Source organism: Aquarana catesbeiana, linkage group LG04 (assembly GCF_042186555.1).
Source record: "Aquarana catesbeiana isolate 2022-GZ linkage group LG04, ASM4218655v1, whole genome shotgun sequence".
Classification (NCBI taxonomy): Eukaryota; Metazoa; Chordata; class Amphibia; order Anura; family Ranidae; genus Aquarana; species Aquarana catesbeiana.
This window is the reverse complement of record NC_133327.1, coordinates 491,036,249-491,055,976: the sequence shown is the minus strand read 5'-3', so window position 1 is coordinate 491,055,976 and position 19,728 is coordinate 491,036,249. Positions and strand designations below refer to the sequence as shown.

The 19,728-nt window shown below is 48.9% G+C and overlaps 33 pseudogenes; all 33 read left to right on the top strand.

Moving 5' to 3' along the window:
- Positions 1-9,070: 9,070 nt before the first annotated feature.
- On the top strand, positions 9,071-9,189 carry LOC141141877 (5S ribosomal RNA; annotated as a pseudogene).
- Positions 9,190-9,679: 490 nt separating this feature from the next.
- Positions 9,680-9,799, top strand: LOC141141661 (5S ribosomal RNA; annotated as a pseudogene).
- Positions 9,800-9,894: 95 nt separating this feature from the next.
- Positions 9,895-10,013, top strand: LOC141141760 (5S ribosomal RNA; annotated as a pseudogene).
- Positions 10,014-10,107: 94 nt separating this feature from the next.
- On the top strand, positions 10,108-10,226 carry LOC141141720 (5S ribosomal RNA; annotated as a pseudogene).
- A 93-nt stretch (positions 10,227-10,319) lies between these two features.
- On the top strand, positions 10,320-10,438 carry LOC141141819 (5S ribosomal RNA; annotated as a pseudogene).
- Positions 10,439-10,931: 493 nt separating this feature from the next.
- LOC141141742 (5S ribosomal RNA) lies at positions 10,932-11,050 on the top strand (annotated as a pseudogene).
- A 284-nt stretch (positions 11,051-11,334) lies between these two features.
- On the top strand, positions 11,335-11,454 carry LOC141141667 (5S ribosomal RNA; annotated as a pseudogene).
- Positions 11,455-11,547: 93 nt separating this feature from the next.
- On the top strand, positions 11,548-11,666 carry LOC141141748 (5S ribosomal RNA; annotated as a pseudogene).
- A 95-nt stretch (positions 11,667-11,761) lies between these two features.
- Positions 11,762-11,880, top strand: LOC141141672 (5S ribosomal RNA; annotated as a pseudogene).
- Positions 11,881-11,974: 94 nt separating this feature from the next.
- On the top strand, positions 11,975-12,093 carry LOC141142049 (5S ribosomal RNA; annotated as a pseudogene).
- A 91-nt stretch (positions 12,094-12,184) lies between these two features.
- Positions 12,185-12,303, top strand: LOC141141772 (5S ribosomal RNA; annotated as a pseudogene).
- A 94-nt stretch (positions 12,304-12,397) lies between these two features.
- Positions 12,398-12,516, top strand: LOC141141830 (5S ribosomal RNA; annotated as a pseudogene).
- A 305-nt stretch (positions 12,517-12,821) lies between these two features.
- On the top strand, positions 12,822-12,941 carry LOC141141972 (5S ribosomal RNA; annotated as a pseudogene).
- A 98-nt stretch (positions 12,942-13,039) lies between these two features.
- LOC141141708 (5S ribosomal RNA) lies at positions 13,040-13,158 on the top strand (annotated as a pseudogene).
- Positions 13,159-13,252: 94 nt separating this feature from the next.
- Positions 13,253-13,371, top strand: LOC141141706 (5S ribosomal RNA; annotated as a pseudogene).
- A 503-nt stretch (positions 13,372-13,874) lies between these two features.
- On the top strand, positions 13,875-13,993 carry LOC141141697 (5S ribosomal RNA; annotated as a pseudogene).
- Positions 13,994-14,087: 94 nt separating this feature from the next.
- LOC141141865 (5S ribosomal RNA) lies at positions 14,088-14,206 on the top strand (annotated as a pseudogene).
- A 94-nt stretch (positions 14,207-14,300) lies between these two features.
- Positions 14,301-14,419, top strand: LOC141141736 (5S ribosomal RNA; annotated as a pseudogene).
- A 93-nt stretch (positions 14,420-14,512) lies between these two features.
- Positions 14,513-14,631, top strand: LOC141141744 (5S ribosomal RNA; annotated as a pseudogene).
- A 489-nt stretch (positions 14,632-15,120) lies between these two features.
- Positions 15,121-15,240, top strand: LOC141141669 (5S ribosomal RNA; annotated as a pseudogene).
- Positions 15,241-15,335: 95 nt separating this feature from the next.
- On the top strand, positions 15,336-15,454 carry LOC141141658 (5S ribosomal RNA; annotated as a pseudogene).
- Positions 15,455-15,548: 94 nt separating this feature from the next.
- On the top strand, positions 15,549-15,668 carry LOC141141699 (5S ribosomal RNA; annotated as a pseudogene).
- Positions 15,669-15,762: 94 nt separating this feature from the next.
- LOC141141735 (5S ribosomal RNA) lies at positions 15,763-15,881 on the top strand (annotated as a pseudogene).
- A 93-nt stretch (positions 15,882-15,974) lies between these two features.
- On the top strand, positions 15,975-16,093 carry LOC141141743 (5S ribosomal RNA; annotated as a pseudogene).
- A 493-nt stretch (positions 16,094-16,586) lies between these two features.
- LOC141141737 (5S ribosomal RNA) lies at positions 16,587-16,705 on the top strand (annotated as a pseudogene).
- A 284-nt stretch (positions 16,706-16,989) lies between these two features.
- Positions 16,990-17,109, top strand: LOC141141724 (5S ribosomal RNA; annotated as a pseudogene).
- A 95-nt stretch (positions 17,110-17,204) lies between these two features.
- On the top strand, positions 17,205-17,323 carry LOC141141679 (5S ribosomal RNA; annotated as a pseudogene).
- Positions 17,324-17,416: 93 nt separating this feature from the next.
- LOC141141951 (5S ribosomal RNA) lies at positions 17,417-17,535 on the top strand (annotated as a pseudogene).
- A 95-nt stretch (positions 17,536-17,630) lies between these two features.
- On the top strand, positions 17,631-17,749 carry LOC141141680 (5S ribosomal RNA; annotated as a pseudogene).
- Positions 17,750-17,843: 94 nt separating this feature from the next.
- LOC141141983 (5S ribosomal RNA) lies at positions 17,844-17,962 on the top strand (annotated as a pseudogene).
- A 91-nt stretch (positions 17,963-18,053) lies between these two features.
- Positions 18,054-18,172, top strand: LOC141141741 (5S ribosomal RNA; annotated as a pseudogene).
- A 94-nt stretch (positions 18,173-18,266) lies between these two features.
- On the top strand, positions 18,267-18,385 carry LOC141141899 (5S ribosomal RNA; annotated as a pseudogene).
- A 305-nt stretch (positions 18,386-18,690) lies between these two features.
- Positions 18,691-18,810, top strand: LOC141141963 (5S ribosomal RNA; annotated as a pseudogene).
- Positions 18,811-19,728: the final 918 nt, after the last annotated feature.

The following is a 19,728-nucleotide window of genomic DNA, read 5'->3' as shown; positions in this document are numbered from 1 at the left end:
ATGGACATTGTTCTTCCACGAAGCCAGTTCGAAACTGGGGAGTTCCCACATGTTCCAGTATGCTTCTACTAACGGATAGATTTTCTTGGTAAAGTTTATTTCTGTTTTTATCCCTTTTTATTTTCATAGCAAATTGCCAATTGGTGTGTCTTTCTGCATTTTTTGTATCTTTTTTGGTAAATCTTTTTTCTTTGTATATCTTATATGCACTGCCCACTTTCGGGATATTAAATGATAAAATTAATAAGTGACTTCTGTGTACTAAGCTAGGACTCATATCTTTGGAGAGGTTGTTGTATTTTAGTGCCTAAGTACTCGGTTTAAGTTACGTCCCAATCGATATGCAATTGCACTGTGTGTTGGCAGATTGCATGCAGATTGTAAGCTAACAGATCTTCCAGACAGAGATCTGTGTGTGTGGTGGCTCAGCAGACCAGTCTGCGGACAAACTGTTGGGTGGTGGCAGGCTATCGTTTATTGTGTGTCTGGTGTGTGGATGTGGGGACAGTGGGAAGAGTGATTAACACTGGGGTTCAAGCTTGCAGGATAGCTGGAGGAACCCTAGAAGTGTATAGTAATTGCTAGACTGCTCCCCAACCCTTAGAGTGCACCCGATTGTATGTAAGATTTGTATCTGCCTGTGTGTGGTCAGCTAGCTGGATTGGAGTGAAGTCTCCCTCTAGTGGTGGCCAAAGGTAGTGCAGGCTGTGAAAGTACCACAGCCAGTCTTACATGCGCAGTATAAGTTCCCCCTTATTCCCTTAGTTCCTCATATACCCCGGTCACGGAACGCACGTCGCGGTTAGTTAGTAGCCGTTGGCGTGCGAATTCGTGACAGGGGGGAGTGAAACCCATAAAAGTTCACATATGAAAATAGAAACACTTTAGAACAATACTTCCATTGGTGAATTGTTTTTGAAGGCTGTGGTCTCCTTCTGTTCGAAAGACCTTAAATAAATCCACTCAGGGCATAGAACTAATCCGAGGACGTTCAAAACGAAACGTACGTCAGAGCGGTAGGTGGTCTCGATCTTTACCTACGTCCGGTTATCTGGTTGTCTCTCATGCTGGATGGAACGCACGCCATCTGTTGATGTGGTGCGACGGATCTTTGATGCCAACCATACCCTGACAAACGAGCAGCCCCAGTGCCGGGTAGGCACCCACAAATGTAAGCGGCCATTTGGCTTTTTAATGTTATCCTAGCATTTTAATTAAAGGTTTTACACTATGGAGACTTTGTTTGTTTCCCATATATCCCTTGCTTGAACGAATGGGATCGGAGGGGTTCATGCTTAATTACCATCCAGCTATCCAGCCATCCATGTGAGCAGGCACATTCCTGCAGAAGCGCTAGTGACTCTCTTTTTAAATAAAGGGGTCATTGGTATCTGGTCTTTTGATGAAGGAACTTCTTTTCTATCAACAGCAAGGAACTGGCACATCTTGGAAGATATCACTTTATTTAGAATTCATTTTTTACTGCTAATTACCATTAAGTACACTATTGTATTATTGCCATTGTGTTGGTTTCTGTGGATTAGTGTTCAATCTCACTGGTAATATGTATACAAATCTATGTTCTTTTTCTTTTAGTACACAGGGTACACATTAAGCACAATTCATAACTGTTGCACTTTAATTATTTAATTTTTTCAATTTTTTGAACAATCGTTAGCGCCCCCTATTTATATATCTATTATTTGATCATTTATGTTCAAACTGGGGAGCAGCTTGGGTTATGTTATCTATTTAAATTTTTTTTATTGATTTATAGTTTTTCACTACTTGAACTCATCTATATATATTTTTTATTCATATTTTCATTATTGTTACCACTGGCGCGGAGTTAGCTTTTTCTGCTACTAATCTGAGGAATAAGCATCAAAATTTTAGTAACAACACATTATATTTTCCTCCTAAAAATAAACCAAAGGTTAGAGATATTTAGCATACAGTAAGCATTTTGAAAATTTTCTTTCTTAGATGTTTTACCAGTGCACTTTTTCTAATACCAAAAATTGTTTGACGTCAAACTAAATGTTACCACGTGGATTTTATGTATGGTATACCATTACTATAAAAAAAACTATTATTCACCATGGTTAAAAATGAGCAGCTCAAAACAACTAATTTTTTTTTTATAAGTTCCCCTTTGTCTTGCAAGACAGTTATACTTCACCATACTGAGCACATTGGATAACTTCTTCAAAAACTGTTTCTTCTATGGAAACAAAGATTACCATTAATACACACACACACATATAAATATACATTTTCAGGAGGAGGTGTTTTACTTTCTTTTTTTTGTTTGTTTACAGTTCACTCAGCTCACTCAATTTACATGACAATACAGCTGTTCACACACACACAAGCCATGCAATTTAACCCGTGTCAAAGAAAAGAAGGGGGAGCTCGTTGCTCCTTTAAACTATAAAACACCATTCCTTATTTTTAAACTTTAATCATTAGTGAAAAAGGTTTTTTTTTTTACGTCACTAATCTTTTAACATACACTATTTTTATCAATTTTATTAAATGTATTGGGTGTGGCTCCAATGACCACATGATTAGCCACCCCAGCAAGTATTTAAATTAACGATTTTCAGCTCACAATTTTTAGATTAACTTTTCTTTTAGAATAAGCAAATATAATATTTTATGTTTTCTTTTTCATATTAAATTGACCACAGTGCAAAATGACGACACATTGCACACGATTTTACAATTTTAAGTCAATTTTTTTATACCCAAATTATATAGATCAAATTGTTCTTTTAAGTCAGAAATACAATTTTTAGTCTTTTTAAGGTAACACTTTACAGACAAAATATTTTTCTTGCTTCTAAAAGTTGCAATGACCAACATTCCACTGACCTGTTACCCGTAATTGTCCATGTGGCAATGTCCCATCACTTTAAAACATACATAACAAACACAAAACAAATCATCATGCAACCCATATTCATACTGTGTTACTATTATTTCACATTCATCAGTCCCTGCCCTCAAGGAGCTTACAATCCTAAGGTCCGTAACTCACATTCATACATACACTAGGGACAATTTAGACAGGATCCAGTTAACCTACCAGCATTTCTCCAGAGTGTAGGAGTACCCGGAAGAAACCCATGCAGGCACAGGGAGAACACGCAAACTCCATGTAGGTAAAGTCCTGGTTTGGATCAACTGTTTTGCTGATACAGCACTTTGGGCATATTAATACAACTAACATGACATAACAATCCATGGATCTCACACACATATATATACAACAAACATAACTCTCACACTTAGCCAACTACACCATGTAGACAAAAATATTTCTCTAATAAAACTGCATTTTCCCTTCTCTCTCTTTTTTTTTTTTTTTTTATATATATGTTCACTCGTCTATAATGGGCTCTAATCCATATGTCTACTTAGGTCATTATAAGTGCGCTGGGTGGTAGGGTATAATGTGCTTGCAGTTATTTTAGCGATGTTATTATTAGATTCAAATTCATATACAGGACAATAAGTTTCTTTCATTTCCCTTTTTCAACATTTTTGTCATTTGTTTTAGCCTTCTAGTGGTACAAAACCCCTGTGTGCTTTGGTTCCATTCCTTGAGGGACTCGGCCACTCCTGTTAATAGGGGTTCAGTTACACAAACTGAATGGGGTCACACAGACAGCCCAAAGGAGCTCCTGGTGGGATCACACAGATCCCAATCTGGGGTGTACTCGGTGGTACAATTCCCCATCTCACACGGTGTTGAGACTTCCTCAAGGATTCATCTATTCCTAGGTCCCCACATCACACAGACACAATGAACCTAAGTAATAACAGGAACTGTATATCTGGCCCCCAATCTCGGCCAAGGATCTATGCCAGACTATACACTGCACAAATCAGCCACACAGACTGACAGGCACACAACTGAATGGGGGGGGGGGGTTAGTCACAGAAGCTGCTAAAAAAAGGAAACTCTGGATTTAAGATGTAAAAACACACTCCTTTCTAAATAGAAACAGTCCACTTATATGCAAGATACATGGCAGCACATATGACAGGCACACAACTGAATAGGGGTTCAGTTACACAAACTGAATGGGGTCACACAGACAGATTAAAACAGTTCACGAATGTAAAAAGCACTCCCTTAGACAAGCCACTCATGCAGGACACACACACAGCATCACATATTTCAACAAATTGTGCAGTACAGTAAACAAAAAAAAATCTCAATAGAAGAAAATTCTAGAGTACAGAATCTGACAGTTCTGCTTCCCTAAAGTCTTCCACATCAGTTTATAGACACTGTGCAGAATAGGAGAGATAGTATTTCTGCTTATTGTGTAGTTTCATGGAGAACTACGCAGACGAGAAAAATGAAAATAGAGTTTCTTTCAAAACTGGTACTAAGGCTTCAAGCAGCGCTGATTTTTAAGCACGTTTTAATTGATTTTAAGCACCCTCGGCAATAAACCAGGGCCTCACCACACATAGTACCTTATCAGCCACAGCCTATGAATGATCCCTTGAGTCCGAAGATCCGATTTCTGACCTGGACGGTCCCCCCGACACAAGAAATGCAGAAATCCTAACTACGCACACATTGCGCCTGAAATAGGGCAAGCCATTCACACAGAACACACACTTGCAAGGACAGTAATAAGTACAGATAGTATGGAAAGTAAAAAAAAAAACGTAAAAAAATAACAAAATTCAACAGTCAAGATTCTTGGAAAGAGTACTTCTACATGACACCAATTTACAGAAATAGGCACAGCACAAGGGGAAGTCACAGTAAGCAAAAAGTTAGCTTACCTTCACCAGCAGAATTGAATTCCCAGCTTGTATTGTTCCATTTCTTTGCGATGTCTGTAGAGTTATCATTTCCAGCTCAGAAGAACCAATTGATAGGGAAATGCCAGAACTTAGGGGTTTCCAATAACATTTTGACTGCTGAACCACATTCAAAAAGATGTATTTAATATTCAAGCCTATAGTTTGAGCCATAGGCAGGGAGAACAATATAGTAAGTACATGGTGACATTCAGGGCCGATCCTAGGGTCACAGACGCCTGGGTGCAGAAATATTTCTGGCGCCCCCACATGGGCGTGGTCATCTTACCAACTCCTCCCCTTTACAAATGTTTCTATGGCAATGACTCAAACACAGAGATGGTCCCCTTAGAAGTCTTCGTTACCTTGGGATCCTCCCATGATCTCTTAACAATAAAGAAAATACAGGAAGAGAGTACACTAATGAGACCTGGAGGGGAGTCTCTCTGATGCACACACAGAGGGCTGTCTGTTAGGAAGAGCCCCTAGACATAATACGGTCAAAGACAGCAGACATCATACAAGAGATGGACAGAGACTGCAGACATAATAGAGGAGATGGTCAGAGACTGCAGACATAATACAGAAGATGGTCAGAGATTGCAGACCTGATACAAGAGATGGACAGAAACTGCAATCATAGTACAGGAGATGGTCAGAGACTGCAGACATAATACAGGAGATGGTCAGAGACTGCAGACATAATACAGGAGATGGTCAGAGACTGCAGACCTGATACAAGAGATGGACAGAGACTGCAGACATGATACAAGAGACGGTCAGAGACTGCAATCATAGTACAGGAGATGGTCAGAGACTGCAGACATAATACAGGAGATGGTCAGAGACTGCAATCATAGTACAGGAGATGGTCAGAGACTGCAATCATAGTACAGGAGATGGTCAGAGACTGCAGACATGGTACAGGAGATGGTCAGAGACTGCAGACATAGTACAGGAGATGGTCAGAGACTGCAGACATAGTACAGGAGATGGTCAGAGACTGCAGACATAGTACAGGAGATGGTCAGAGACTGCAGACATAATACAGGAGATGGTCAGAGACTGCAGACATGGTACAGGAGGTAGTCAGAGACTGCAGACATGGTACAGGAGATGGTCAGAGACTGCAGACATGGTACAGGAGACGGTCAGAGACAGCAGACATGATACAGGAGATGGTCAGAGACTGCAGTTCCTATGGACGTTAGTAGATAATGGCTGATCAGCCCTCTCACCTGACCCAGCGATACAGCAATGGTTCCTCTGATCAGGAGTCAGCTCACTCTGAATTGCCCGTGGCGACTCCGCTGGGTAGCACCCAGATCTGTATTCCTGCAATGACTCCATTCCTTTCTCCGCTAGGGATGGCGCTAGGCTGTGTGGCTTTCCCTCTGGTGACGCAGGGCAGCGGGGTTCACTCTCTGGTGTTCTCTCAGCACTGCCCTCTCCCTCTGGAGTCCTGGGTGTAGACCCCCCAGGACAAACCACCCCTCCTCCATTAGTACAGACCCCCACCAGGACAAACCCCCCTTCATTAGTATAGATCCCCCCAGGACAAACCCCCCATCCATTAGTACAGACCCCCCAGGACAAACCCCCCTCCATTAGTACAAACCCCCCAAGACAAACCCCCCTTCATTAGTACAGAACCCCCAGGACAACCCCCCTCCATTAGTACAGACCCCCCCAGGACAACCCCCTCCATTAGTACAGACCCCCAAAGACAAACCCCCCTCCATTAGTACAGACCCCAGGACAAACCACCCCCCCTCCATTAGTACAGACCCCAGGACAAACCGCCCCCCTCCATTAGTACAGACCCCCAGGACAAACCGCCCCCCTCCATTAGTACAGACCCCCCCAAGGACAAACCCCCCTCCATTAGTACAGACCCCCCTCTCCATTAGTACAGACCCCCCCAGGACAAACCCCCCCTCCATTAGTACAGACCCCCCTAGGACAACCCCCCTCCATTAGTACAGACCCCCCAGGACAAACCGCCCACCCTCTATTAGTACAGACCCTCCCAGGACAAACCCCCCTCCATTAGTACAGACCCCCCAGGAAAAACCCCCCTCCATTAGTACAGACCCCCAGGACAAATCGCCCCCTCCATTAGTACAGACCCCCAGGACAAACCGCCCCCCTCCATTAGTACAGACCCCCCCAGGACAACCCCCCCTTCATTAGTACAGACCCCCCCAGGACAAACCCCCTCCATTAGTACAGACCCACCAGACAAACCGCCCCCCTCCATTAGTACAGACCCCCCAGGACAAACCGCCCCCCTCCATTAGTACAGACCCCCCAGGACAACCCCCCCTCCATTAGTACAGACCCCCCAGGATAACCCCCCTCCATTAGTACAAACCCCCCCTCCATTAGTACAACCCTCCCATTAGTACAGACCCCCCAGGACAAACCGACCCCCCTCCATTAGTATAGACCCCCCCAGGACAAACCCCCTCCATTAGTACAGACCCCCAGGACAAACCGCCCCCCTCCATTAGTACAGACCCCCCCAGGACAAACCCCCCTCCATTAGTACAGACCCCCCCAGGACAAACCCCCCTCCATTAGTAGAGACCCCCCTCTCCATTAGTACAGACCCCCCAGGACAAACCCCCCTCCATTAGTACAGACCCCCCTAGGACAACCCCCCCTCCATTAGTACAGACCCCCCCCAGGACAAAGCCCACCCTCCATTAGTACAGACCCCCCTAGGACAACCCCCCTTCATTAGTACAGACCCCCCTCCATTAGTACAGACCTCCCCAGGACAAAGCCCCCCCTCCATTAATACAGACCCCCAGGACAAACCCCCCCTCCATTAGTACAGCCCCCCAGAACATACCGCCCCTCCATTAGTACAGACCCCCCAGGAAAAACCGCCCCCCCATTAGTACAGACCCCCCAGGACAACCCCCCCTCCATTAGTACAGACCCCCCAGGACAACCCCCCCTCCATTAGTACAGACCCCCCAGGACAAACTGCCCCCCTCCATTAGTACAGACCCCCCCAGGAACCCCCCCTTCATTAGTACAGACCCCCCAGGACAAAGCCCCCCTCTATTAGTACAGACCCCCCTCCATTAGTACAGACCCCCCCAGGAAACCCCCCCTTCATTAGTACAGACCCTCAGGACAAACCCCCCTCCATTAGTACAGACCCCCCCTCCATTAGTACAGACCCCCCCAGGACAAACCCCCCTCCATTAGGATAGACCCCCCCAGGACAAACCCTCCTCCTCCATTTTCGAACATAAAAACACCCGGGTGGCAGCTAGTGAGGAGAGAACAGTGTGCAGCAGCCCGGGTGGAGAGCAGTTGGTGACAGGCTTGGGCGGGAGTGAGAGACAGTGGAGGAGATCACGTCAGGCATGGACCGCCCCCCCCAGTAATGTCACTGCATGGCTGGTCTCTCTCCACACAGAGACCAGCCACTCCGATCTCCGGCGCTGCTCTCCTTCTATGATAGGGAGGGGGGATGGGCTTGAGCCTCGAAAGATACAGCGGCGGCGGTGGCCTGCGGAGGGAGCCGCCTCTGGACACAGAGAGGAGGAGGAGGGAGGGGAGCACTCTGGCGCTTCAGTGCCCCCACCTCTCTGGCGCCCGGGTGCACTGCACCCCGTGCACCCTGTCTGGGATCGGCCCTGAGGGTTGGACCTGGTTAATATCTGGATGGGAGACCGCCTGGGAATATCAAGTGCCGTAGGCTTCTTTTTTTAGTTCTGGACTTGCCCTGTTTTTTTCCTCGTTTCCCTTCTTGGCGCTGCCAAGCTCAAGAGGGTTGAGGGTGCCAAATGAGATTCCCTACAGCCACAACCCCCCTAAAGTGCACGATTTCGTCTGATCTCGGAGGCTTAGCAGGGTCAGGCCTGGTTAGTACCTGGATGGGAGACCGCCTGGGAATACTAGGTGCCGTAGGCTTCTTTTTTTTAGTTCCGGACTTACCCTGTTTTTTTCCTCGTTTCCCATCTTGGCGCTGCCAAGCTCAAGAGGGTCGAGGGTGCCAAAAGAAGTTGCCTATGGCCACATCACCCTGAAAGCGCCAGATCTCGACTGATCCCGGAGGCTAAGCAGTGTCGGGCCTGGTTAGTACCTGGATGGGAGACTGCCTGTAAATACGAGGTGGCGTAGGCTTCTTTTTTTTAGTTCCGGACTTGCCCTGTTTTTTTCCTCGTTTCCCATCTTGGCGTTGCCAAGCTCAAGAGGGTTGAGCGTGCCAAAAGAGATTGCCTGCGGCCACATCACCCTGAAAGTGCCCGAATTCGTCTGTTATCGGAGGCTAAGCTGGGTCGGACCTGGTTAGTACCTGGATGGGAGACCACCTGGGAATTCCAGGTGCCGTAGGCTTCTTTCTTTTAGTTCCGGACTTGCCCTGTTTTGTTCCTCTTTTCCCATCTTGGCACTGCCAAGCTCAAGAGGGTTGAGCGTACCAAAAGAGATTGCCTTCGGCCGCATCACCCTGAAAGCGTCTGATCTCAGAGGCTAAGCAGGGTTGGACCTGGTTAGTATTTGGATGAGAGACCGCCTGGGAATATCAAGTGCCATAGGCTTCTTTTTTTTAGTTCTGGACTTGCCCTGTTTTATTCCTCGTTTCCCATCTTGGCGCTGCCAAGCTCAATAGGGATGAGGGTGCCAAAAATGATTGCCTATGGCCACAGCATCTGATCTTGGAGGTTAAGCAGGGTTGGGCCTGGTTGGGACCTTAATGGGAGACCGCCTGAAAATACCAGGTGCCGTAGGTTTCTTTTTTTTTAGTTCAGGACTTACCCTGTTTTTTTCCTCGTTTCCCCTCTTGGCGCTACCAAACTCAAGAGAGTTGAGGGTGCCAAAAGTGGTTGCCTATGGCCACATCATCCTGAATGCACCCGATTTCATCTGATCTCGGAGGCTAAGCAGGGTTGGGCATTGTTAGTACCTAGATGGGATGACCGCCAGGGAAAACCAGGTGCCGTAGGCTTCTTTTTTTTAGTTCCGGACTTGCCCTTTTTTTTTTACTCCTTTCCTATCTTGGCGTTGCCAAGCACAAGAGGGTTGAGCGTGCTAAAAGAGATTGCCTAAGGCCACATCACCTTGAAAGCACTCGATCTCGTCTGATCTTGGAGTCTAAGCAGGGTTGGGCCTGATTAGTACCTGGATGGGAGACCACCTGGGAATACCAGGTGCCCTAGGCCTCTTTTTTTTAGTTCCGGACATGCCCTGTTTTTTTACTCGTTTCCCATCTGGGCGCTGCCAAGCTCAAGAGGGTTCAGCGTGCCAAAAGAGATTGCCTACGGCCACATCACCCTGAAAGCGCCAGATTTCAACTCATCTGAGAGTCTAAGCAGGGTCGGGCCTGGTTAGTACCTGGATGGGAGACCGCCTTAGAATGCCAGGTGCCGTAGGCTTCTATTTTTAGTTCCGGACTTGTCCTGTCTTTTTCCATGTTTCCCATCTTGGCGCTGCCAAGCTCAAGAGGGTTGAGGGTGCCAAAACAGATTGCCTACGGTAACATCACCCTGAAAGTGCCCGATCTCGTCTGATCTCGGAGGATAAGCAGGGTCGTATCTGGTTAGTACCTGAATGGGAGACCGCCTGGGAATACCAGGTGCCGTAGGCTTCTTTTATTTTAGTTCTGGATTTGCCCTGTTTTTTTCCTCATTTCCCATCTTGGCTCTGCCAAGCTTAAGAGGGTTGAACGTGCCAAATGAGATTGCCTACGGGCACATCTCCCTGAAAGCGTCTGATCTCGGAGGCAAAGCAGCGTCGGGCTTGGTTAGTACCTGGATGGGAGACCGCCGGGGAATACCAGATGACGCAGGCTTCTTTTTTTTTAGTTCCGGACTTGCCCTGTTTTATTCCTCGTTTCCCATCTTGGCGCTGCCAAGCTCAAGAGGGATGAGGGTGCCAAAAATTATTGCCTATGGCCACAGCATCTGATCTCGGAGGCTAAGCAGGGTTGGGCCTGGTTAGTACCTGGATGGGAGACCGCCTGGGAATACCAGGTGCCGTAGGCTTTTTTTTTTTTAGTTCCGGACTTGCCCTATTTTTTTTCCTCGTTTCCCATCTTGGCGCTGACAAGTTCAAGAGGGTTGAGCGTGCCAAATGAAATTGCCTACGGCCACATCACCCTGAAAGCACCCAATCTCTTCTGATCTCGAAGGCTAAGCAGGGTCATGCCTGGTTAGTACCTGGATGGGAGACCGCCTGGGAATACCAGGTGCCGTAGGCTTCTTTTTTTTAAGTTCCGGACTTGCCCTGTTTTTTTCCTCGTTTCCCATCTTGGCGTTGCCAAGCTCAAGAGGTTTGAGGATGGCAAAAAAGATTGCCTACAGCCACATGACCCTGAAAGCATCTGATCTCGGAGGCTAAGCAGAGTCGGCCTGGTTAGTACCTGGATGGGAGACCGCCTGGGAATACCAGGTGCCGTATGCTTCTATTTTTAGTTCCGGACTTGACCTGTTTTTTTCCACGTTTCCCATCTTGGCGCCGCCAAGCTCAAGAGCGTTGAGGGTTCCCTACGGCCACTACCCCCCCTAAAGTGCCCGATCTCTATTGATCTCGGAGGCTAAGCAGGGTTGGGCCTGGTTAATACCTGGATGGGAGACCGCCTGGGAATACCAGGTGCCGTAGGCTTCTTTCTTTTAGTTCTGGACTTACCCTGTTTTTTTCCTCGTTTCCCATCTTGGCGCTGCCAAGCTCAAGAGGGTTGAGGGTGCTAAAATGATTGCCTATGGCCACATCATCCTGAAAGTGCCCGATCTCATCTGACCTCGGAGGCTAAGCAGGGTTGGGCCTGGTTACTACCTGCATGGGAGACTGCCTGGGAATACCAGGTGCCGTAGGCTTCTTTTTTTTTAGTTCCAGACTTGCCCTGTTTTTTTCCTCGCTTCCCATCTGGGCGCTGCCAAGCTTAAGAGGGTTGAGCGTGCCAAAAGAGATTGCCTATGGCCACATCACCCTGAAAGCGCCAGATCTCAACTCATCTCGGAGTCTAAGCAGGGTCGGGCCTGGTTAGTACCTGGATGGGAGACCACCTGGGAATACCATGTGCCGTAGGCCTCTTTTTTTTAGTTCCGGACTTGCCCTGTGTTTTTCCTCATTTCCCATCTTGGCGCTGCCAAGCTCAAGAGGGTTGAGTGTGCCGAAAGAGGTTGCCTGCGGCCACATCACCCTGGAAGCGCCCGAACTCGTCTGATATCGGAGTCTAAGCTGGGTCAGGCCTGGTTAGTACCTGGATGGGAGACCTCCTGGGAATTCCAGGTGCCGTAGGCGTTTTTTTAGGTTCAGACTTTCCCTGTTTTCTTCCTCGTTTCCCATCTTGGCGCTGCCAAGCTCAAGAGGGTTGAGCGTGCCAAAAGAGATTGCCTACGGCCACATCACCCTGAAAGCACCCGATTTTGTCTGATCTCGGAGGCTAAGCAGGGTCTGGCCTGGTTAGTACCTGGATGGGAGACTTCCTGGGAATATCAGGTGCCGTAGGCAACTTTTTTTTAGCTCTGGACTTGCCCTGTTTTTTTCCTCGTTTCCCATCTTGGCGCTGCCAAGCTCAAGAGGGTTGAGCGTGCCAAAAGCGATTGCCTACGGCCGCATCACCCTAAAAACGCCCAAACTCGTCTGATCTCGGAGGCTAAGCAGGGTTGGGCCTGGTTAGTACCTGGATGGGACACCGCCTGGGAATACCAGGTGCCGTAGGCTTCTTTTTTTTAGTTCCGGACTTGCCCTGTTTTCCTCGTTTCCCATCTTGGCGCTGCCAAGCTCAAGATTGTTGAGGGTGCCAAATGAGATTGCCTACGGCCACAACCCACCCTAAAGCACCCGATCTTGTCTGATCTCGGAGGCTTAGCAGGGTCGGGCCTGGTTAGGACCTTAATGAGAGACCGCCTGAAAACACCAGGTGCCGTAGGCTTCTTTTTTTTAGTTCAGGACTTGCCCTGTTTTTTTCCTCGTTTCCCCTCTTGGCGCTGCCAAGCTCAAGAGAGTTGAGGGTGCCAAAAGTGGTTGCCTATGGCCACATCATCCTGAATGCGCCCGATTTCATCTGATCTCGGAGGCTAAGCAGGGTTGGGCCTTGTTAGTACCTGGATGGGATGACCGCCAGGGAAAACCAGGTGCCGTAGGCTTCTTTTTTTTAGTTCCGGACTTGCCCTTTTTTTATTTTTACTCGTTTCCTATCTTGGCGTTGCCAAGCACAAGAGGGTTGAGCGTGCTAAAAGAGATTGCCTAAGGCCACATCACCCTGAAAGCGACTAATCTCGTATGATCTCGGAGGCTAAGCAGGGTCGGGCCTGGTTAGAACCTGGATGGGAGACCGCCTGTGAATACCCGGTGCCGTAGGCTTCTTTCTATTAGTTCCGGACTTGCCCTGTTTTTTTCATCGTTTCCCATCTTGGACCCATCAAGCTCAACAGGGTTGACCGTGCTAAAAGAGATTACCTATAGCCACATCACCTTGAAAGCACTTGATCTCGTCTGATGTTGGAGTCTAAGCAGGGTTGGGCCTGATTAGTACCTGGATGGGAGACCACCTGGGAATACCAGGTGCCCTAGGCCTCTTTTTTTTAGGAGTTGTCCTGTGTTTTTCCTCATTTCCCATCTTAAAGTTGCCAAACTCAAGAGGGATGAGCGTGCCAAAAGAGATTGCCTATGGCCACATCACCCTGAAAGCGTCTGATCTCGGAGGGTAAGCAGGGTTGGACCTGGTTAATATCTGGATGGGAGACCGCCTGGGAATATCAAGTGCCGTAGGCTTCTTTTTTTAGTTCTGGACTTGCCCTGTTTTTTTCCTCGTTTCCCTTCTTGGCGCTGCCAAGCTCAAGAGGGTTGAGGGTGCCAAATGAGATTCCCTACAGCCACAACCCCCCTAAAGTGCACGATTTCGTCTGATCTCGGAGGCTTAGCAGGGTCAGGCCTGGTTAGTACCTGGATGGGAGACCGCCTGGGAATACTAGGTGCCGTAGGCTTCTTTTTTTTAGTTCCGGACTTACCCTGTTTTTTCCTCGTTTCCCATCTTGGCGCTGCCAAGCTCAAGAGGGTTGAGGGTGCCAAAAGAAGTTGCCTATGGCCACATCACCCTGAAAGCGCCAGATCTCGACTGATCCCGGAAGCTAAGCAGTGTCGGGCCTGGTTAGTACCTGGATGGGAGACCGCCTGGAAATACGAGGTGGCGTAGGCTTCTTTTTTTTAGTTCCGGACTTGCCCTGTTTTTTTCCTCGTTTCCCATCTTGGCGTTGCCAAGCTCAAGAGGGTTAAGCGTGCCGAAAGAGATTGCCTGCGGCCACATCACCCTGAAAGTGCCCGAATTCGTCTGTTATCGGAGGCTAAGCTGGGTCGGACCTGGTTAGTACCTGGATGGGAGACCACCTGGGAATTCCAGGTGCCGTAGGCTTCTTTCTTTTAGTTCCGGATTTGCCCTGTTTTGTTCCTCGTTTCCCATCTGGGCGCTGCCAAGCTCAAGAGGGTTCAGCGTGCCAAAAGAGATTGCCTATGGCCACATCACCCTGAAAGCGCCAGATTTCAACTCATCTGAGAGTCTAAGCAGGGTCGGGCCTGGTTAGTACCTGGATGGGAGACCGCCTTAGAATGCCAGGTGCCGTAGGCTTCTATTTTTAGTTCCGGACTTGTCCTGTCTTTTTCCATGTTTCCCATCTTGGCGCTGCCAGGCTCAAGAGGGTTGAGGGTGCCAAAACAGATTGCCTACGGTAACATCACCCTGAAAGTGCCCGATCTCGTCTGATCTCGGAGGATAAGCAGGGTCGTGTCTGGTTAGTACCTGAATGGGAGACCGCCTGGGAATACCAGGTGCCGTAGGCTTCTTTCTTTTAGTTCCGGATTTGCCCTGTTTTGTTCCTCGTTTCCCATCTTGGCACTGCCAAGCTCAAGAGGGTTGAGCGTACCAAAAGAGATTGCCTTCGGCCGCATCACCCTGAAAGCGTCTGATCTCAGAGGCTAAGCAGGGTTGGACCTGGTTAGTATTTGGATGAGAGACCGCCTGGGAATATCAAGTGCCATAGGCTTCTTTTTTTTAGTTCTGGACTTGCCCTGTTTTATTCCTCGTTTCCCATCTTGGCGCTGCCAAGCTCAATAGGGATGAGGGTGCCAAAAATGATTGCCTATGGCCACAGCATCTGATCTTGGAGGTTAAGCAGGGTTGGGCCTGGTTGGGACCTTAATGGGAGACCGCCTGAAAATACCAAGTGCCGTAGGTTTCTTTTTTTTAGTTCAGGACTTACCCTGTTTTTTTCCTCGTTTCCCCTCTTGGCGCTACCAAACTCAAGAGAGTTGAGGGTGCCAAAAGTGGTTGCCTATGGCCACATCATCCTGAATGCGCCCGATTTCATCTGATCTCGGAGGCTAAGCAGGGTTGGGCATTGTTAGTACCTGGATGGGATGACCGCCAGGGAAAACCAGGTGCCGTAGGCTTCTTTTTTTTAGTTCCGGACTTGCCCTTTTTTTTTTACTCGTCTCCTATCTTGGCGTTGCCAAGCACAAGAGGGTTGAGCGTGCTAAAAGAGATTGCCTAAGGCCACATCACCCTGAAAGCGACTAATCTCGTATGATCTTGGAGGCTAAGCAGGGTCGGGCCTGGTTAGAACCTGGATGGGAGACCGCCTGGGAATACCCGGTGCCGTAGGCTTCTTTCTATTAGTTGCGGACTTGCCCTGTTTTTTTCATCGTTTCCCATCTTGGAGCTGCCAAGCTCAACAGGGTTGACCGTGCTAAAAGAGATTACCTACAGCCACATCACCTTGAAAGCACTCGATTCTCGTCTGATCTTGGAGTCTAAGCAGGGTTGGGCCTGATTAGTACCTGGATGGGAGACCACCTGGGAATACCAGGTGCCCTAGGCCTCTTTTTTTTAGTTCCGGACTTGCCCTGTTTTTTTACTCGTTTCCCATCTGGGCGCTGCCAAGCTCAAGAGGGTTCAGCGTGCCAAAAGAGATTGCCTATGGCCACATCACCCTGAAAGCGCCAGATTTCAACTCATCTGAGAGTCTAAGCAGGGTCGGGCCTGGTTAGTACCTGGATGGGAGACCGCCTTAGAATGCCAGGTGCCGTAGGCTTCTATTTTTAGTTCCGGACTTGTCCTGTCTTTTTCCATGTTTCCCATCTTGGCGCTGCCAGGCTCAAGAGGGTTGAGGGTGCCAAAACAGATTGCCTACGGTAACATCACCCTGAAAGTGCCCGATCTCGTCTGATCTCGGAGGATAAGCAGGGTCGTGTCTGGTTAGTACCTGAATGGGAGACCGCCTGGGAATACCAGGTGCCGTAGGCTTCTTTTATTTTAGTTCTGGATTTGCCCTGTTTTTTTCCTCATTTCCCATCTTGGCTCTGCCAAGCTTAAGAGGGTTGAACGTGCCAATTGAGATTGCCTACGGGCACATCTCCCTGAAAGCGTCTGATCTCGGAGGCAAAGCAGCGTCGGGCTTGGTTAGTACCTGGATGGGAGACCGCCGGGGAATACTAGGTGACGCAGGCTTCTTTTTTTTTAGTTCCGGACTTGCCCTGTTTTATTCCTCGTTTCCCATCTTGGCGCTGCCAAGCTCAAGAGGGATGAGGGTGCCAAAAATTATTGCCTATGGCCACAGCATCTGATCTCGGAGGCTAAGCAGGGTTGGGCCTGGTTAGTACCTGGATGGGAGACCGCCTGGGAATACCAGGTGCCGTAGGCTTTTTTTTTTTTAGTTCCGGACTTGCCCTGTTTTTTTTCCTCGTTTCCCATCTTGGCGCTTACAAGTTCAAGAGGGTTGAGCGTGCCAAATGAAATTGCCTACGGCCACATCACCCTGAAAGCACCCAATCTCTTCTGATCTCGAAGGCTAAGCAGGGTCAGGCCTGGTTAGTACCTGGATGGGAGACCGCCTGGGAATACCAGGTGCCGTAGGCTTCTTTTTTTTAAGTTCCGGACTTGCCCTGTTTTTTTCCTCGTTTCCCATCTTGGCGTTGCCAAGCTCAAGAGGTTTGAGGATGGCAAAAAAGATTGCCTACAGCCACATGACCCTGAAAGCATCTGATCTCGGAGGCTAAGCAGAGTTGGCCTGGTTAGTATCTGGATGGGAGACCGCCTGGGAATACCAGGTGCCGTATGCTTCTATTTTTAGTTCCGGACTTGACCTGTTTTTTTCCACGTTTCCCATCTTGGCGCCGCCAAGCTCAAGAGTGTTGAGGGTTCCCTACGGCCACTACCCCCCCTAAAGTGTCCAATCTCCATTGATCTCGGAGGCTAAGCAGGGTTGGGCCTGGTTAATACCTGGATGGGAGACCGCCTGGGAATACCAGGTGCCGTAGGCTTCTTTTTATTAGTTCCGGACTTGCCCTGGTATTTTTCCTCGTTTCCCATCTTGGCGCTGCCAAGCTCAGGAGGGTTGAGGATGCCAAAAAAGTTTACCTACGACCACATCACCCTGAAAGCGTCCAACCTCGTCTGATCTCGGAGGCCAAGCAGGGTCGGGCCTGGTTAGTAGCTGGATAGGAGACTGCCTGGGAATACCAGGTGCCGTAGGCTTCTTTTCTTTAGTTCTGGACTTACCCTGTTTTTTTCCTCGTTTCCCATCTTGGCGCTGCCAAGCTCAAGAGGGTTGAGGGTGCTAAAATGATTGCCTATGGCCACATCATCCTGAAAGTGCCCGATCTCGTCTGACCTCGGAGGCTAAGCAGGGTTAGGCCTGGTTACTACCTGCATGGGAGACTGCCTGGGAATACCAGGTGCCGTAGGCTTCTCTTTTTTTAGTTCCAGACTTGCCCTGTTTTTTTCCTCGCTTCCCATCTGGGTGCTGCCAAGCTTAAGAGGGTTGAGCGTGCCAAAAGAGATTGCCTATGGCCACATCACCCTGAAAGCGCCAGATCTCAACTCATCTCGGAGTCTAAGCAGGGTCGGGCCTGGTTAGTACCTGGATGGGAGACCACCTGGGAACACCATGTGCCGTAGGCCTCTTTTTTTTAGTTCCGGACTTGCCCTGTGTTTTTCCTCATTTCCCATCTTGGCGCTGCCAAGCTCAAAAGGGTTGAGTGTGCCGAAAGAGGTTGCCTGCGGCCACATCACCCTGGAAGCACCCGAACTCGTCTGATATCGGAGTCTAAGCTGGGTCAGGCCTGGTTAGTACCTGGATGGGAGACCTCCTGGGAATTCCAGGTGCCGTAGGCGTTTTTTTAGGTTCAGACTTTCCCTGTTTTCTTCCTCGTTTCCCATCTTGGCGCTGCCAAGCTCAAGAGGGTTGAGCGTGCCAAAAGAGATTGCCTACGGCCACATCACCCTGAAAGCGCCCGATTTTGTCTGATCTCGGAGGCTAAGCAGGGTCTGGCCTGGTTAGTACCTGGATGGGAGACCTCCTGGGAATATCAGGTGCCGTAGGCAACTTTTTTTTAGCTCTGGACTTGCCCTGTTTTTTTCCTCGTTTCCCATCTTGGCGCTGCCAAGCTCAAGAGGGTTGAGCGTGCCAAAAGCGATAGCCTACAGCCACATCACCCTAAAAACGCCCAAACTCGTCTGATCTCGGAGGCTAAGCAGGGTTGGGCCTGGTTAGTACCTGGATGGGACACCGCCTGGGAATACCAGGTGCCGTAGGCTTCTTTTTTTTAGTTCCGGACTTGCCCTGTTTTCCTCGTTTCCCATCTTGGCGCTGCCAAGCTCAAGATTGTTGAGGGTGCCAAATGAGATTGCCTACGTCCACAACCCACCCTAAAGCGCCCGATCTTGTCTGATCTCGGAGGCTTAGCAGGGTCGGGCCTGGTTAGGACCTTAATGGGAGACCGCCTAAAAATACCAGGTGCCGTAGGCTTCTTTTTTTTAGTTCAGGACTTGCCCTGTTTTTTTCCTCGTTTCCCCTCTTGGCGCTGCCAAGCTCAAGAGAGTTGAGGGTGCCAAAAGTGGTTGCCTATGGCCACATCATCCTGAATGCGCCCGATTTCATCTGATCTCGGAGGCTAAGCAGGGTTGGGCCTTGTTAGTACCTGGATGGGATGACCGCCAGGGAAAACCAGGTGCCGTAGGCTTCTTTTTTTTAGTTCCGGACTTGCCCTTTTTTTATTTTTACTCGTTTCCTATCTTGGCGTTGCCAAGCACAAGAGGGTTGAGCGTGCTAAAAGAGATTGCCTAAGGCCACATCACCCTGAAAGCGACTAATCTCGTATGATCTCGGAGGCTAAGCAGGGTCGGGTCTGGTTAGAACCTGGATGGGAGACCGCCTGTGAATACCCGGTACCGTAGGCTTCTTTCTATTAGTTCCAGACTTGCCCTGTTTTTTTCATCGTTTCCCATCTTGGACCCATCAAGCTCAACAGGGTTGACCGTGCTAAAAGAGATTACCTATAGCCACATCACCTTGAAAGCACTTGATCTCGTCTAATGTTGGAGTCTAAGCAGGGTTGGGCCTGATTAGTACGTGGATGGGAGACCACCTGGGAATACCAGGTGCCCTAGGCCTCTTTTTTTTAGGAGTTGTCCTGTGTTTTTCCTCATTTCCCATCTTAAAGTTGCCAAACTCAAGAGGGTTGAGCGTGCCAAAAGAGATTGCCTATGGCCACATCACCCTGAAAGCGTCTGATCTCGGAGGGTAAGCAGGGTTGGACCTGGTTAATATCTGGATGGGAGATCTGGGAATATCAAGTGCCGTAGGCTTCTTTTTTTAGTTCTGGACTTGCCCTGTTTTTTTCCTCGTTTCCCTTCTTGGCGCTGCCAAGCTCAAGAGGGTTGAGGGTGCCAAATGAGATTCCCTACAGCCACAACCCCCCTAAAGTGCACGATTTCGTCTGATCTCGGAGGCTTAGCAGGGTCAGGCCTGGTTAGTACCTGGATGGGAGACCGCCTGGGAATACTAGGTGCCGTAGGCTTCTTTTTTTTAGTTCCGGACTTACCCTGTTTTTTTCCTCGTTTCCCATCTTGGCGCTGCCAAGCTCAAGAGGGTTGAGGGT